At 44.9% G+C, this 18,758-nt stretch overlaps 1 protein-coding gene across 6 annotated transcripts in view; it reads right to left on the bottom strand.

Moving 5' to 3' along the window:
• Window positions 1-18,758, bottom strand: part of raraa (retinoic acid receptor, alpha a) — a 137,755-nt gene that overhangs the window by 105,115 nt on the left and 13,882 nt on the right. For 4 of the 6 annotated variants that reach the window (XM_076759800.1, XM_076759804.1, XM_076759801.1 and 1 more), the window contains exon 2: window positions 14,079-14,148. The exons of the other annotated variants lie outside the window; for them this stretch is intronic. The gene's annotated coding sequence lies outside the window, so the exon portion shown is untranslated. The remainder of the gene's footprint in view (window positions 1-14,078; window positions 14,149-18,758) is intronic. 6 annotated transcript variants of the gene reach the window in all.

Genomic DNA, 18,758 nt, shown 5'->3' with positions numbered 1-18,758 from the left:
CTAATGCAGGTGGCATTGTTGTTGTGGTATTCCGCCGCTGCCACTGCCAGCGGGCGACGAGCTACTGTGCTTAGGGTTTTGTCAAAAACTCAGAAGCGACCTGTTCCCTACTGGCACGAAACTTTGCGGATGCCCTCTGCTATCCCCAAGGAACTCAGCTTGCACTGCTACGTTACTCTCTCTGCATTTATTATCACATTCTTTTCATTCACACTCCTGATGTTTTCCCTATTGGCAGCCCCACTTGATAAATGTGTTTATGGCATCTCTCACGTCTGCAAACCGCTCCACAAGGCGCTGCCTAAGATAAATAAAAGGAGAGCTGAGAGGGGTGGGAGGGAGGTGGGGAGGGCTAAAAATGAAGGGCAGGAGAGAAAAATACAGAGCGAGAGCCATACGTCATGTTGGAAAGGCCCTTGAGAATGCTTTCAATCTTTCCATCAATATTCAGCGTGCAGGCCTGTATACGCCATCATTAAAAAGGGACGCTTCCCTGTTTATTTATCATAAGGACACATGGCTGACAGCTTCCTGTAAACAAGTCGTGTGTTTATATATGTGTATGCGTATGTGCGGATGTTCACTGTAGCTTCCACAAGCTTTCATGACCGTTATCTGTTAAAATGGATGGCTGTTGCTCCGTAATGTGGAGAACAAGTGATGGAGTTGGCCGTGTGCTTTCTGATAATGGCTGTTAGGGCTCATCATTGTATACAGAGACTGAGGTTGTTTAACAGATGATGGAAAAAAAGCTTTTTTCCATTTCGACTGGTGGAGCGAGATGTGAAAAGGACATTGCGCATTAGGTGGAGAGAGGGAAAAATCAGGTGGCATTCAGGTTTTCAAGATGTTTTCCATTCTTAATCACCTACAAGGCAACAGATGTTTGAGTAGTGACTGAATCACGATGTGACCTTGTCACAAATCCACCAAGAGCTCGTGACGAAAGAAAATCGTTCTTTTCTGTCCTTGAAGCTTCAACCACTTCCTTCATTTTTGTACAGTTTGCTGCACTCTGTCAAAGCTCATTTAACTGTCAAAAGCAGAGAAAACAGCTACAGTTGAAGTTGACTGCATTTTTCAAAGTGAAAAAGAGCACCACATCTACAGTACACTGCTTTCTGTGTCTGTCCGCGGAGTCTGTGGCCATTATCGACACCAAAGGTTAGTCAATCCACTCACAGATAAGCTAAAGCTAAACAACTGTTGGCCAACAGCTGGGTCCAGTCAGGCTGCCAGTCAGTCAATGGCACTGATAAGTTGCTGGAGGAAACAAATTCCTGGTATTCATGACGAGCAAAGTTATTATTTATTCATCCTTTTATGCAGGGACACATGCTAAATGTTTTCAAATACACCATATTTCTGGGAATCATTGCAGTAAGGGGCACATCCTTGTTGTGGAGGATGTCTGTGCATGTCAGAAGTAAGAGCAGGTGAGTATGTTTGCGTGCGTTTCTGAATGTTCAGGCCGACTGACCCACAGAGAAAGACAAATGGCTATAGCAGGGGGCCGTGCTTGACATTTAGGTTTCATGTGGTAATGGACGTTGACCTGCTGGGGTCAGGCCTGCCAGCGAGGCAGCAGAGAGGCCCATTCCTGCACACGGCCCCATCCCTGTAACTAGACACTAGCAAAACAGTGGTGCAAACACACACACACACACACACACACACACACACACACACACACACACACACACACAAAAACACTCACTCAATAGAAAAGAAGACAGAGGAGCATCAGACATCCCACAGGTCGGACCACATAGGTGGGGTGTCATTCTAGATAGGAGACAGATGTTTGGTATGGGGTTTGAGTGTCAAGAGATGGTGCTGGCAAAATTATAGCCAGGTTACGTGTGTCTGACTGTGTAGGTGCACACTGATTCCTACAACCATGGCAACAGTAGCGAGCCTATAGTATAGGGAAGGCAGAACAGTGGTAGCTCCTGTTGTTAAGAGAGTACCCTGTGTTCACCCACAACTCAGCAACAGGAGGCTACTTTATATACTGTTTGTGACAGCTTTGTGGTAATAATGGAGCCCAGGCCCCCGCTAGTGCAAGTGGCATGCTCAGTCAAGTGAGACTTTGCCTAAGAGAATGCGCACACACACACACACACACACACACACACACACACACAGACACACACACACACCAGGCAGCTTGCTTCATGCCTAATGAGACCACTGGGAGAGTGGAGAGCAGGAGGCAGGGAGAGGGAGAGGAGTAGAGAGGGGAGATAGGAAATAAAGGAAGAGCAAGGTAAAAGGAGTGGAACAACGACGGCAAGAAGGGAGTGAGGAAAAAAACACAAATACACAGAGAGAGTAAGAGAGGCAGGGAGCCCGACCAGTCCAACTTTCAAGGTTTGGGATTGAAGGAAGGGGAGGGAAGGGGGATGGAGGGGGAAGGATAGGAGTGATGACCTGGATTGCTGCCAAAGAAGCAAGAGGAAGATGGGGGTGTCAGAAAAAAAGAGGAATGAGGGTGTGTGAGAGAGCAAGAGAAAGATGGAGGCAGCTGAGGTACACTTCTAGGGTTAGCAGCGGGTGGTTATGCAATGTACACAACACAGGAGTGCAGGGGGGGATCAAACACATGGGGTGCATACATAACTAAATCTGACACCAGAGTGCAACAAGAGATGATGAGCAGGGAGAAAAAACAGGCAAAACAACACGAAAATATAAAGAGAACAGGCACTCCCTGGGGATGGCAGGAGGGAGAACGAGTACATTGGGTACAGGGTACACATCATCTTTGAGTAACAACGGAGCAGAAAGCCAATGACAGCGAAAAACAAGCTTTAAAAAAAAAATAAAAATAAATATATATATATATGTCAAAACTGCTCTACCTCTGCCTCTGGTACTATGGCATCATCTGCTCATCCAGGCAGGTGCACATTGCAGGGTAGGGAGTGGGGGGTAAGTGAGTAAATAACTCGCAGTCCAAAATGGGAAAAGGCTTAAATGTCCGGTGACGAGGAATACGGACAGACAGGCACAGCTGAGCCTTTCGTTTTGCTTCCAGGGAAAGCGGGACATGAATTATTAAGAGGCGCTCGGTCTAATGAAGTGAAGATGAGCCACTTGGCTCCATACTCATCTGAGGAGACAACCATGCTTGTTTGTACTAAAGTCCTGAGGCCCCGCAGCAGGTTATAGTGTCAACAAGGGGCAAGACACCTATACTTAGGGGTCTAGACTTTATGCAGCCAACCATCCCACCTGGTGGCATTCATGCGAGTAGCCTCTGGGAGAAACATGGTGCTGCAGAGCCGGAGAGCCACTGCAGCTCTGGACCTACGCCTCTTAATGAGGCATCCGCTAGTTTGAGCTAATGTTATTGTTTTTATACATAGTGGATATCTTAATGCTATTAATCTAATGTTAGCTGGGAAGCTTAACTCTGGCAGTTGAGCTGTTGCCGTTAATTTTTCCAGTTGAAAATCATCAAGCAGAATTTGTTAAGAAAGTTGTTTTCAGATGTCCCTGGACTAAAGAGATTGCAGGTGCGTAGGATAACAACTTTCAAACAAAAACCAGTGGACTGTGCCCCTTCGGAAATGTCAGCAGGGAGTTTAAGTGCATTCTTCATAATAGGGTTGATTTGGAAACTGCTGACTTTGTGTGGCCTCAGCTACTGTTTCATGCTCTCGCTCACTGTGGATGTCGTAGTCTAAGTAGCATATTTGATCTGCTGCTGATGTGTTTGTGTATTGTTAGACTGATGTGCCATTTTAGCACAACTCAGGAAAATAAGCTTTTCTGTGAGCTCTGTGTCCCTCTCCCTCCATCTCTGTGTATGTGTGTTTGTGTGTGAGAGGAGGGTGACGTATATTGCACAACGCGTAGTAAATGGACTGTATTTATATAGAACCTTTCTAGTCTGATGACCACTTAAAGAGTTTTACAACACAAGTCTGCATTCACCCACTTAGATACACATTCATACAATAGTAATTTTGCAGGTGAAAAAATGAGTGCAATCATCTATCCCATAATAGCCTAATGGGTGGTATTTCTAGCTGCTTTTCTGATGTGTATGATTTCAGCCTCATCACTGTATGGATCAGCCAAACTGAAGTATAATTACTCTGCCGCTGCCTGGACATTTCAAGCTGCCTTCAGCGGGAATTGAGTTTATCAGCAGTAATGATTTAGTGGAAAAGATTTGATTCATTCACTGTTATGTCTGGACTAAAACTGTTCAATTTCAGTGGCAGGGCTTTTCTTTCAGCATCTCCCTAAAAGTCTGATGTTAGTCTAAAATAGGTTTTATTTAAATCACGTATTTTGACATTTTTTATACATAAAATGATCATACATGCAGCTTCGAGTGCACATAAAGGAGAACTACTAAAAAAGAGGAAAAAGAATGTGTTGCACACATTTCATCTCAGCTGGTTTCTACCATCAGTGGAGCCTCAGCTGACTTTTTGACCACAGGTTTATTACAGCGTAGCTGGAGCATGAGACACAGTTTTTCTCTGTTTCCTGATGTTGGTCCTGGGAAGGAAACTTAAGCAAGCGCTATGGTTCAGCCCATGCTTCACGTGCAGAGCTAGAAAGGGAAAGTTCACAAATGCACTTCCACTCCTGGACTGCTAGAGGCCTGCCAGAAATGCAGCCCCCTTTTCTTCTGGAAAAGGAACACACCCACCTCAGTCCCAGTACACAGAGAGTCCCAGCACCCTGCCTATTGTGAACAGTCCCCAGTGCATCTCCTCATCAGCCTTTTACAATCGTGCAGATCTGTGTCAAACATTCAGGGATTTGAACTACAGGAGACAGTTTTCCGTGTTGTTTTCTCCTTCTCTCTAGTATACTACCATAACTCACTAGTATTATGTGAATACTGCAACTTAGACACTGTTGTGACGTACGAAACACCTCCATCAATGTCCCAGGTTGATCCGTGAATCTATCTCACGGATCAAGAATTACACTAAGCCCAAAGTGTACCTTCTTATGGTTCTATAGAACAGCCCCTCTCAATCAGAAGCAATGCTTTACACAGTGATAACCAAGCTGTCTAATATCTGCCTTCAATATACAGCTGTACTAAACATGTGTAGGTCAATGGGACAGAGGACAGGATGGAGGAGATAGAGAATAGTTTTTTGCTAGTAAAGCAGCATTGCTCCAGGGCTACAGTCACTGCTTGGCTGCTCTCTGCCTGCCTCCTCTTCCGGCAGTCCGCATGCCACTCCTAATCCCTCATACACCCAGAGGAGGGCTTCAGGATCATCCCTGTGTGTGAGCTGGCAAAGACAGGAAGCTGGCAGGCACATATTGTCTGGGTGAGACGCAGAGGATGACTGCGACAGACTCTTCAGGAGAGCTCCATCGTTTCTCTGGGTGTGCACAGTTTTGCAAAGCGCTGGTGGTGTTGCTGTTGGATGGTAACCTTGCTGACCAGCTAGACTCATCGTAGATCTCTCTGCCTCCAAAACAACATTCAATCCCTGCTTGCCTTGGCTCATGCACTGTAGGTTGGGCAGTAGCGCAGTTCATGTAACAAAAAGCCAGTTGAGAGGGAAAAGGCTTATAACAGTGATGATTTCTCACACTTGGTGAAAACAACTACAGAAGCGCCAACAAAACTATGAAAAACGGCTTCAATGCTTTCAAAGCCACCAGCCACCAAGCTCGGTCAAAAGGAAAGCTTGAAATGTTTGTATCTGGTTTCACTTGTCAACAAATTGCTCCAAATACATCACACTGCAAGAGCAGCGAGCATGAACACTGACAAAGCCAAATGACAAGAGGCTTTTCTGTTCTTCCCGTTTCATGGACATTGCGTGAATGCAGCATAAACACCGAGCAAATCACTGTGGCAACATCTCGGGTGGTCTACATACAGGTATAACATACACACTCAAGAGCAAAAGACATCATAAGGGACAGTTCAGCATTTATAATCTCTGCTCAAATAACACAATCAATATTATCTCCTCTCTATATGGGCTCATAGCTGGATGAAGGTGTCTGCTTCTAAATTGAAGGAGAGTGGAATGATTCAATAGGTTAGTTCGATATAGTATAACTGAACACTTTATTGTTATTAACCAATATACCTTCTGGGTAACAATTCCTAAGAAGACATGTTTACCTCAGGCAGCAAGCACAGCCAATTAGACCACGTCAAGCCATACAAATATAAATACACAAACACAGCAGTGTGCAGCCATAACGTATGACATGAGTGTCAAGGCCTGCCATTATGAAGACAATTGACAATAAAGCTCTCACGGCAGTCACAGTAATAAGTTCCTTTATCATTCGATAAGGCAATTCTCTTCTACAAGACTCTCAATGGCACTGTATTCATTGCAGAGGAGCCTGCAGGCAAGAAACAATACTCAGGTGTTGAAATGTCTCTTTGTTACATTAAAATCAGTAAATATGTGCAATTTCACACTGTGAGAGGTGAAGCTGAGCCCGAGCAGAAGGATAACTTCATACTATAATGAACACATAGAGGCTAGGATGGTGCAAGTAAATCTTAGTTACACACAAACGGTGTAAAAGGCCACACCCTGAGCATGTCAGCCCAGCTCTGTACATATTCTACACAACTCCTTCAGGCTTTCTCCTCTTACTTTTGCTGCACATTTTCCAGTGCAGGAAGGACCCTATATCACAGCATATAATACATCAGCGACTACTGTCGTTAATTTCTTCTCTCTTTCCCATTCCCTCTCCTCAGGGGTTCCCAGTGGCTGTCCAGAGCACATGTGTTCTGGTTTACCTAGAGTGGAGACCTATCTGAGCCCGGGCTGAGAGCAGACTGCAGGCTTTGTCTGTGGCACCATTAATCAACTGTCCTTTAACAAAAACAGAAAACCAGATGAGAGACAAAGGGAAGAGACGTGGGGGGTGGGCCCTTATTTAGGTAGAAAAAAAGAGAGGGTAAGAAAGAAGGAAGGGTAAGAAAGAAGGAAGAGAGAAGAGAGAGAGAGAGAAGGGGGGATGCTTGACCCAGATCCAGGCCTTCAATAAATCAAGCAGCAACAATAACAAGCAAAGTTTTCATGTGGCTTGACTGATTAATCAGGCCTTTTTTTTTTTTTTTACATGGGAGGCGAGGGAGTCTTTTCTTCTTTTTCTGTCTTGTCTCTCTTGTGGGAGACTGCGGAGTGGCTGAGCGAGTCTTTTTATGTTGGGTGTTTATGTCTTTACGCTGCAAGGTTTTAGACATGGAGGCCTGCATCGCTCATGGTTTAATGAGAATAAGGCCATCACTTCATGGTGCAACAGGATCATTTCAGTGAAGGTTTCCGGCTACATTAATGGGGAACAGGGAGGTTGGCACGAATGCACAATCCTACACACGCACACACACAAACACACAAAGAGGTATACATATGTGTGAAGGCGCAGGCATGCAGACACAGGTTTCTTTCTTAAAATATAAGCAACCGCTGTTTTACACGCATGCACACACCACACACACAGCCAGCCACAGGATGTGAAGCAGCCCTCTGAGACTCTTTGCGAGGTGCCGATCGATGGGCATTGAGTGTGGACAAGTAGGCCTCAAGATCGATAAGGGGCCATTACAGAGATGTGCCTATTGGGACCTGGGAGAGGAGGTCTGGGGGGCAGATACATCTGGGCCCTTGATGCTGTCTTCTTTACCTCATTGGTGGGAGGTTTTAGTCCACGTGAGTGCTGCAACACACATACAGACAAAGGAAACGTGGCCAGGTACGTGCATTAAGAAGATCCTTGCACACTGAGTTAAATGGAGAATGTAACGTACCTTAAATGCACTTGCTCCCTCACATGCACACACACACACACACACACACCAGCTAATAGTATCCCAGGAGACCTGGTACCACGCCAGGAGTGCTCATCCTCACCTCCTTCTCTTAATCTCCCATTTTCAGTGTCCTCATCTATAATCTTCCTGTGGGGGAAGCTTCTTTCTGTCTCTCTAACTTACTTTTGGTGCCATGTCTTCCTCCTGTGCACTGCAGTGTCACCAGAGCTGCCTGTGCTGTGCTCTGTCAGTGGATCCTGAGACTTCCTGTCAAGCCGCGTAACTCGCTGAAGGAGCTATGAGTTTTGTTTTCATGTTGTTTTGCCTGTCGTTGTTGTGTGTTGCTCTTCATGTTTTTCTGTCTGTCACTGTTGTGTGATGATGTGTGTAAAGCGTAATGTTGATTTTCCCTGTGATGTAAAGTGCTGTGAAAAAGAATTTCCCTGCAGCAACAATAAAGTCTAACTAACGAACTAACTAAGTGTCACCCCTCTCACCCTCCACTGCTCACAGTGAGAGCACTGACTGTTCTATTCTCTCTCCCACATAAACACACTCACACACAAACGCACACACACAGATTGGGAAACAACAGCATTGTTACTTGCACAAAATGTCTGGCAGTGACATAATCCCGCACCACTTCCAGTTTTACATGCGGTTGAGGTGTCTGCAAAGATTTATGCAGACTGCATAAAGGTTTACCCGTGGTCCAGTGCAGCTGCAATGACTTGTGGGCAGGCACTCAGTTGACGTCCATCGTCAAAAAAAAAAACAAAACAAAAAAAACAATCTTAAGCCCAGCCTGTTAAAGCACTATACTTTGTCACTGTACCATACTCATATAGGTGCTAATCACATGAAAGTACACAAAAATGAGCCAGTCAGGCAGGCAACTGAAACCAGTGAGGCGGACTGTGAGCTGGCTCTTGCTTTCGTCACCACTCCAGGAAAAAAAATGAAAAAGAGATTTAAATTTAATCCTCCTAGTAAGAATTGGAGGAGGAAGAGGAGGGTCTCCTCCTCCTACTCGCCATCGCCCTCTTTTCTGCGGCCCATCTCCACCAGCGCCGCCATTTAAGGATGGTTGAAAATAGTACATTTGGATGATGCTGCGGAGACGAAGGACTATTAAAAGTCAGGCAAATGCCTTTACCAGTGCTTATGAAATTACACTGAGGTGCCATGTCGGCTCCTGCAAGTACTGTCCAAAAAAACCCTTCTGTGGCTGATCAAAAAGAGCGTGCACGTGTGCGTCCACACACACACACACACACACACAGATACACACACAGTGTCTGGGCTCAGCTAACAGTCCCCATTGGTTTGGAAGGCTACAGCAGGCTATAACAACTACAGCCTGGCTGGCCTGTTAGTAGTGGGCCCTCTGTTTCAGCAATCTGGGTTCTCTTTGCCTTTGGACAGGGACCAGGTCAGGCTGCACAATACACCACTGTGTTTGTAGAGGGAGAGAGAAAGAAGGAGCGAGAAAGAGAAAACTGCAGGCATGTGAGTCACTGCGTGCACACATACTCACACGTACTGTATGTATAAATATGCGTGTGTGCGCAACCATGTATGTTTCAGTATGTTTTGGTTGTGGCAATCCTGCACAAGTATGTGTGAGCATGTGCATGTGTGTATTATGACTGATGGGCCCACCACACCCTCTTTCTCCTCTATACTGGATTGCAAGTCCTCCCTCCTATCTCCCCAACCTCCATCATTGCATCATCATCACTACAGTTTCTTGCTACCTCAGCACAAACAGCCATTTTGGGACCCCTGGCAGCAGTTTCCCTCCCCCAGGCAGCGTTGTTGGAAACCTCAGAGAGGTCAGTGCACCAGAAGTAACACACATCACTGTCAGTCTGAAACAATACAGTGGAAAGCAAACATGTCGGCGTACGCAACTGTGACGACTACAAGAAAAACAGACTGCAGATACGGAGTGGGTCTGTGCCCCTTTAAGGAACGCTGGCGGCACCTGTCCCTTTAAGATCCATTTCTCACAGCTTGTGGGTGCTGAGCTGAGCGGGCTAGCCTGAGCTGAGCTGAGCTGCGCTGCGCTGTGCATGTATGGTAACAGGGGGGAACCGCGCCGCCCAGCCTGCCAGCCCACCACAGGGAATTTGTTTATGTTTCCTTGCTGCCAAGTTCCTGTCAGGAGGCGCCCCAAAGAGGAACTGCAGACTACTCAGTACTGTTAGCTACGCCCTCTCGCCTAGAGTGGCTGGGGTTTTCTGCATACAGTATCGGGTGGTGCTTTGTAGCAACACTCATATCCAGGGAGGTCTCTTCATCAATTTCAGCACTCACACACACACACTTCAAGCACTGACTCCAAAACCGGCGTTGAGAGCACCGAACTTTATAAAACAAGTTCTAACAGAAAGCTTAATTTATGACCCCAAACAGATTAACACCAATTTACTCAAAACACAGTACATAAAACTGCACAAAGGCAAAGTTTCATTAAAGGAATGCTTTACGAGTGGCACTTTGTTATACTCTGGATTATGGGTATTGTAAAAACTGAGCACCACCGCATAAAAACACAGTAAAGTGGATTGGTAAACTCATGGGCATTAAGTCAAGCACTTGTGGGAAAAGAGCTAAATCTAAATTACTCCCACAAATGCAAAAGAGCTAACCAGTCTCACTTCCAATAAGACAACAAACATTTCCTCGAATCATAACAAGAGTATGATCCATTGCTGCCAGTGAAACAATGACTGCATCACTTTTGCGCATTAATACAATGCCTCGGCCTGGCATATACACGCGAGTTCTTGACTCATCCACTGGGTATGAGCCCTTCAAGCATCGAGCAAGGTCAGCAAGTGTGTTAGTCTCTATACTCAGTGCTGAGGCCACCCACAAGTTTGTCTCTGTGTAAAAGGAAAGAGCCGCTCACTTGCAGTTATGTCAAGGACATGAGGCGTCTTCAAATCATGCACGTGCGTTGTCCAGTCAGTGTGTGTGGCAGAGACAGAGAGATGTGCGTATGTGTGAGTGAGTGGAGGAAGGAAAGGTCAGACAGGGCCACACAAAGGGGCGTGGGACCCAGGATGGTAAGACGGAGGAAAAGATAGAGAGAAAAAAGGGGAAGAACAAAAGATGGAAGCGCGGATGGAAAGATGTAGGCTGGGGTTGAGGGAACTGGGTGAAAGCAAAAACAGGAAGCCATTTATGTCAGCTTGGATGGCGGGACAGCGCCCACTCCCTGTCACGTGCTGGCACATTTCACTGCTCTTTGACTGTAAAGCCAGAAACTCCCATTTTACGCACACAATGAGAAGTAAACCAATGGCTGAGTGGATGAATTCACAGGGGAGAGGCACTGGTTGCATTTGCTTGAATGAGATTCATGACGTCCTGTCATAATTCTCAGTTTTTCTCGTGGGTGGAGTGTAAGCTCACAGCCAAAAAAAAAATCAAATGAGCATCAGGACTTGCAGCACACTTCTGCTATTTAGCTGATGGTGAGGAAGTAAAATGCTGCACAATAACTTACTATTCAAATGTCTTACAATAAATGAGCTCATCAGCACAAAATACCAACTCAGCTTGAAGTAGTTCACTCAACCATAAATCTCCACATTTGTGGGTTTGTGTAAATCTGGCAGATCAAATTGGTTAATCGGAAGGTAAAAGTGTTGGAAAGCCCCAGTGTGCAACACAATTGCACACACTATACTCAGATTTATCTTACTTAAAGAGCAAAAAAAGAGCCATTAGAGTTTCTGGAAGAAACTGGCACAGCCACACAAGGGAGGCAGTTTTAATCTAACAAGGGGAAATCTAAATAAAGAGTACAATAGCTGCTGTAGCACTATGGCAAGACAAAAAAGACCAAGTCTGGCTGAACAACAAAGGTGTAGAGTGCTGATTATTCAACTCTCTATAGCTTTGAGGAAGAATAAGAAGTGCCATTATACAGGACCAACTGTGCATAAACAACACATTTAAACTTCCCTGAAGTTTCCATGTGTGGAGCGGAGAAAAAAAAAAAAAAAAAAAAACAACACTGAAAAAAAACAACAAAAAAAACACAGGAGTCCAATTCTAGACAGAGGGAGAGGCAGCGGGCTCGGCAGCCACCACGACCTACCGCACACACAGTGTGAATCATTAAAGGCATGTGTTCCACATCAACTGGCGGGGCCGCTTCCCAACCCATGTATGAGACTGGGTCTAAATTATGACGGGAAAAGGAGGGTTAAATACCGCTTTATGTGGAGATGAGAACCCCAAACCTGCTCCTTCAAGACACAGAGAGTAAGAAAGAGAGGGAAAGAAACTGACTGCAACGGAAAATGACTGCATACAAGTACCGCATGTACCCTCTGCCAGTTCACAAAATAAAACAGCAATGAAGCAGCTAATGGAATAATTGCATGATTTCCAGAAAGTATGTCATTTCATCATGAACAGATGAAGTGACCAAGGTTTTATGCCCTCTAAACAACTAAAAGGAGAGCCAAGCTGAATCGATGACTGACCTACATTTGTTGCTGCATGTTTTTTTGGGGTCCTTTGCCAGTTTTTAACCTCACAAAAGCTGAGACAACACAGTGGGATAATTTTCACCCACAAAACAAATGCGTGACAGAAGCAGAGAGAAGAACTCTCTTGTATGCAAGACCAAAGTGCCAGCCTTAGACTTGTCCATCAGGCTACCCATATGCCAAAGTTGTTGCTAACAGGAATTGTCTGCCAGACCACTTGTTATCATCAGTTACGACACATGGACGTCCTCTGTGGGTGTGAATATGTGTTTGTGCACAAAAACACACACCCTCTCTTGTGTGGGCATCCAATGGAGGAGGTGATTTGTCAGAGGAGTATACATTCTTCTGGGTATTGGCTGGCATCTTGGTACGCATACCATTCTGTTTGCTTTTAATTGGAGGCTGGTGTGAGCCAAGGTGTTCGCCTTGGGGAAGAGATCACCTTTCCCCAGGTCCCGGAAGGGATGGAAAAGATGGGACAGGATAAGACAGGACAAGACGTGAAATGACATGACAGGAAAGGAAAACAAGTGTGTGCAGGCAGGAGGAGACCAAATCAGATAGGACAGAACAAACTGAGCTTTCACACCTAACCTGTTTGGTTGAGTTAAATTGAATCCAGGTGAGGAGGTGGTCTAAGTCTGGCCCCAAAACCAAGTCTGGAGTGGTTTGTTTGTGGCAGGACTGTGATCTGACCTCAATCCAATCCAATGACTAGGTGTATTCTGCAAGTTTGAGTGAAATGGCTCCAGTAGCCAGGTGTGCTTTGCATCATGGGATGCTGATGAGCAAATTCAGTAGTTGCTTGCAACTAATCAGTGAAAGAATCGAGGTTGGGTCTGGACTACTGCAACACAGTAAGTTGTCCTTTGTTCATGTTCTTGCTCACTGTTCTTCCCAATGAGTGAAGAGCACATTCTCACATGATTTGTCGTGCTGCATTTTAATTTGCTTGGATTTTTCCATGTGAAAAATAACCAACAAAAGGGGAAAATGCTCCAAGTTCACTTACTCATCAACTGCTTTGGACCAGCGCAAACAAACTATAGGTGTAAAACCACATTCCTGGAGACTGATCGGTCAAGAGGACTTGACCAACCATTTCAGCTCCTTCCTGCGAGTCTATATGGTGGCAACATTCTGGCAAAGCAACATGAAATGAAATAAAGGGAAAGGACAGAATAAAATAAATAATACCTTACGATTCTGTCTGCTGCCACAAAGTTTTGAAGCCAAGACGAGGAAGATGAATCAGACTCAGTAAATCAGTCTATATTCATAGCGTGATGATCCCAGTTCTTCGAGCCAGTTTCTAATGATGAATGGCTGTTTTTGTTTGGTCTTTGTCGCTTGAACATGACAGAGCAAATCTCCCTGCTGCCAGCTCCAACTCTGATGCAACAGACCCAGGATTAGACTTGATCCTACCACTGGCGGCATGCAGGCCACAAGACACAGTACCTCCTCTAAACAGAGTGCGTGTCTGTGTGCGTGTGTGTGAAAATGACTCCACAGGTTTGAAAATATCTCCGCTGTACATAGACAATGACCTTAACAGCGATGGTGAAAAGCAGAAGGTATGACATTGGGAAAAACACTGACAAAAGAATCATGAGTTTCACATTTGGTACGACCACAAAGGCAATATGGCAGTCACATGACAAGGAACAATGTGGTTGTGTACAAAGCAAGATGGTGTTGGTGCTGGTACCCACAGACACTAGTGTGGAATGTGGAGAAGTCCAATTACCCAGAGTTGACAGGAGCGACAAATTCGGGCTTACCCCAAAAACGTCAATCTCCCTGTCCTTGGCCAAGGAAATCTCCCCTTGAATCGATTGCAGCTCCTAAGCTCTGAGGAGAGAGGAAGAAAGAGAGAAAAAGATATTTGAAACCAGCAGCTTTGTGGTCCTTATCCACGTGCTGCAGACTCAGTGACTCCCTAGCCTCTCTGGCACAGAACTGCTTCACTACACGAAAACTCTTACACTCTTTTTCCTTCCTTCACTCTCATACTCCCTGTAATCTCAGTGCCCTTTTCAAATAGATTTCAGTTTCTCACTCTCTACATTTGTGGTCCAGACATCATGTGAAAAGTGGAGTAAAACAGTGCTTTTGTGGTGTGTGAATTACCTGGGGCCCAGGCAGGCACAGTAGTGCTTATGGCCACAACTCAATTACAGCAATGTGAATCAGGTGGCGGCCTAAAAATCCCCTTAGCCTGATTCACAAACAGGAACACAGAGGCGCCTTCATTGCCAAGTCGGAGACAAATATAAAGTGGCATGTCATCTCTTCTAGAAAGACAGCTAGGCCTGTACTGCACAGATGAATGGCTGCCGCAGACGTGGATCTAGGGACACTGGTCTGGGGCCAGTGTGTGAACATGTCATTTTGTTTATGTATGTTGCTAATTATCATAAGTGTTTAACAGTAGTTCTGGCTGCAAATTTATATTAAAAGAGTCACACGGCAGATACGATCGCTGATAAATGCCACATTTGCACAGCAGAGAGCATGGAAAATGTGTGGGGACTGTTTTTAACCAAAGACAACTGGATGAAAATTACAGGATGGTTTGCAAATGTTAAAAGGCACTTTGTTGGACTTTGTGGAATGAACAGAAATGTCAAACTGCACAATCATGGTCAATAACATCTGAATAGAAAATTGGTTTGTGTCAAAAGCAGTGAGTTTATCCTGTCTTTCTCTTTGAGGAAAAACTGAGACCATCTCTTTTTAGCATACGCTGGCTACAGCATCCCTCCAGTTCCCATAAAATATAGCGTTGTGGCATATGAACTCTCTCTCTATGCTCCTTGGTCATCCGAGTGTTGATGGTCGTTCTGGCAGACTGTATGATATCCTTGCATATACCACAAGGAAGAATATCTTTTTATGTCATGGTTAAATGACAAACCTCCCACTAAAGCAAACTGGCATCAGTTAATCCTGGAGCTTTTACTCTTGAATACTTGACTTATATGCTTCACTCTTCAAAGGGGCAGTTCATGAAGACACGACTCCATGTGCCCACTTTCTAATTCCAGTGGCTTCAACACTTTGCAAGCATTCCCCCTGACTGACTGTGGACACCCCTTTTGTACCTTGCTTGAAACACTGTAAATGCAATGTCCCTTTGTCAATAAACACATATGGGGAAAATAACGTAGAGCTGTGGACCAAAAGCATGTTCAAGAGAAACCAATGACATTTAAAACTGTGGTCTGTTTGGTTTTATTACACTTGGTTATGCAGTTGTCACAGTGAATGTTGCTATCCTTCAGTTAACAATGAAAGCAAATCCCGGTAACAGTTGCTCTTTAGAAGGGTCATGATACCATTTCACAAAAAAACCTCCCTTCAGGCCATTTTAAAATCAGCAAAAGAATCTTTTCACAACTTTCTTTGACTCATTTGTGGGAATTTCACACTAATTTGCTATGACAAGCTCCTGAGGACAGTCAAATGGCAAAGACAAAAATAATGCATTTATCTTTACAACAAAGACTGGTTTTATTTGTACGTGGTGCAACCCAGCTCCAAACTTCAATTCAATGTTAATGAGAAATTTCCAAATTCACACAAGGTGTTCGCCAGATGAGTGCAACAAGCTTTGTTACAGTTTCTGTCCAAGCAAATGTGGCTCAAATGCACCGGCTGTTTGCTCACCTTCCTGCTACATGTGCTTATCTGTTTGACAAAGATGGAGAGAGAAGACCAGACTTGAGGGATGCAAAGCCAACATCACTGCCAAGTGGTGCCTCTGCTGATCCGAAAATTATCGTAATTCTAGACCTATGCATTACAAGCATATCATGTAATATTTGTACTGTCTAATACCACAAAACCCATTCACAACAGGGTGTGGACACTTACATCATGAACACTTACAATACAATGCCACAAATTAGCCCTGAAACAAGTATCACCTTGTATTGTGAGGAGAATTTTCCTTGCCATTTTGAAACATGATAGAGGACAAAATATACAGTAATATACCTTAAAATACAATATATTGTATAATCCAATACAACACACAAGCTACAGCCTCAAAAAGTACCATATATTTGAATTAACAACACTTTCACATGGTCAACAGACAACAGTGAGTAGAAATTGAATGTTGAGAGAGTCGTGGGTGCTGCTGTGCTCCTGCTGACACTTGCATGAATGGCTGTTATTTGTTAGTGTCCCCAAATGTATTAATGTGGGTTTGCCAAGGTTTGAAAACTACACAGTGAGTATTCCTTCAATAAGCTCTAAGTGTCATGGTCAATTTTATTGTCATTTTGCTGTTATAATAAAAGCGAATTAAGTGATGGCTTTGCATGGACCATACCTCCATTCAGTGGCTCCAGCATTCAGCTGCAAGCTTACCAGCCTATATGAGCTCGGTAATGAGATGCTGCTTGCGCCTCCAACTGACAACACTTTTACATTTAAGACTGCTCCCTCTGATAGCTATACCAACCTGACAATCGGCCAATCAGCTGTCCTGTGCCTACACCCAGAATGACTCCTCCTTCCACTTCCTGTCTCATTACACACACTCACTTCCTGTTTGTGGATCTGAATTTGTGTCTGAATTCGGGTTTTTACCAGTTCACAAGAAAAAAGAATGGCCTAATTTAAATAAAAGGACAGGTAGGATGAAATGAGAGCAGTTTATGCACATGTTCGTGCGTGTGTGTGTGTGTGTGTGTGTGTGTGGGCACGCATGTGTGAGCGTGAAGCCTAAACACTGATGAGAGTGGACAGGAGTAGCCTGGGGTAATCACATCATTATCCTTGCTGATGGGTGAAAGCAACTAACTGTAGACACTCACCTTTCTCCTACACACACACACACACACACACACACACACACACACACACACACACACAAGGAGGAGAGGGGGCCCTGCTAGACAAGTCCATCTGCTTTTAAAATGGAAGCCAATTTACCGGTCCTAGAAGGGCCCAATTGCTCAGGGACCCACAGTCTCGCCAAGCAGAGAGCCTAAAACGATAACACAGCAGGGTCACTCGATCCTCAATGTACAGCCTAGCATCGGCACCTGGGACTGGGATTTGGGTTGCTCAAGCGCTGATGGTTAAAAAGGTTTGATGGGAGGCGGTCCAGCTCTCAAACGGAATCATTCACCGGCCATGTGACATTCACTTACTCGTTGTGACAGCAGCACCCCTCCACTGCTCAGTACAAACGTGTAAAAAAACTGATTGTTGGTCCGACCAGCAGCCTCCAAGTGTGAAGTTACTTGGGAATGACAGCCCTGCAGCGAGAGTCATGGGCTCACATTTAAACAGACACAATGTGTTGTTTTAACTCACTTGGTTCTATAAAATTCCACCGGCCGTGTGCCCGTGCACACACGCGCATTCACACAATATAAACCCCTCTCCTTGAGACTCCGACTCTCAGTGGTGGAAACCCCCTTCAGTCACACATAGATCACATAACCTCTCTTGACATCGGAGGACAGCACTCCCAATGGAGAGATGCAGATTCACACATGCTGAGTGCTGGCCAAGGCTCCAGACTGCCATTGTCCTTCAGAGTCATCCAAACAAAACAATGAAGAGGGTCACGCAAGGCCCCCTGTGGAATGGTAAATAACCGCAGAGAGTGAGAGGGAGAGTCAGAGAGAGAGAGAGGGAGCGAGAGAGAGATTCAGAGAGACTAATCCACTGACAATGACTGTTATGTGGAACACCAAGTGCAAAATATGATCATCTGGGGGCAGGTGAATTCCACAAACGCTCAATCATTCAAGAGGAATCTGTCACTGCTTGAATGGAAAATACGTCAGCTCCATGATGTAGAGAGCCAAAACAGCCATGTAAAGAAAGAATGTAAATTATCTCACCTCGAGGTATAAGGAATTATAGTTACTATAACAAATGGTGAAAACACATCCATCCAGCTTTGAGTTTATATCAATATTTTACGTGCTGAAGTAGAATAGCAGAAATTTACATCTCCCGCAGTGCAGGAGGCAGCAGTTCTTTCTATACGCACACATCGTCTAGGTGAGAGTTGCTTCTGTCAAAGCAGGGTTAAATCCCAACAATATCAAAGACTTAGCTGTTAATCATTCATTAATGCTGAGTGACCTTTAATCATAAAATCATCTTTGTTGTCATTATTCATCTGGCGTAAAATGCTAGCCTGTTAATTCAGACTCGGGATGTTGACAATAGGAGGTCCACAAAGGGCTTGGAAGGCACAGTCTCCCTCCCAATTGGTCTTTCATATGCTAATGAGGGAACTGTTTTGGGTTTACTGGCCTGGTTGGAAATGATTTAGGGCGACACCGGTGCTCCGAGCCTTTATGTTTAGGCTGGCCGCGGGGGCTCATATATCACCCTGATCATTAATCAATTAGCGTCTCCTAGCCACCTGTCGGACACATCGGCACACAAAACATTCCTGCCCTTGGGCAGTTGCTAGACGATGATCA

Source organism: Chaetodon auriga, chromosome 20, assembly GCF_051107435.1.
Source record: "Chaetodon auriga isolate fChaAug3 chromosome 20, fChaAug3.hap1, whole genome shotgun sequence".
NCBI classification, from domain to species: Eukaryota; Metazoa; Chordata; class Actinopteri; order Chaetodontiformes; family Chaetodontidae; genus Chaetodon; species Chaetodon auriga.
This window is presented reverse-complemented; position numbering and strand designations above follow the sequence as displayed.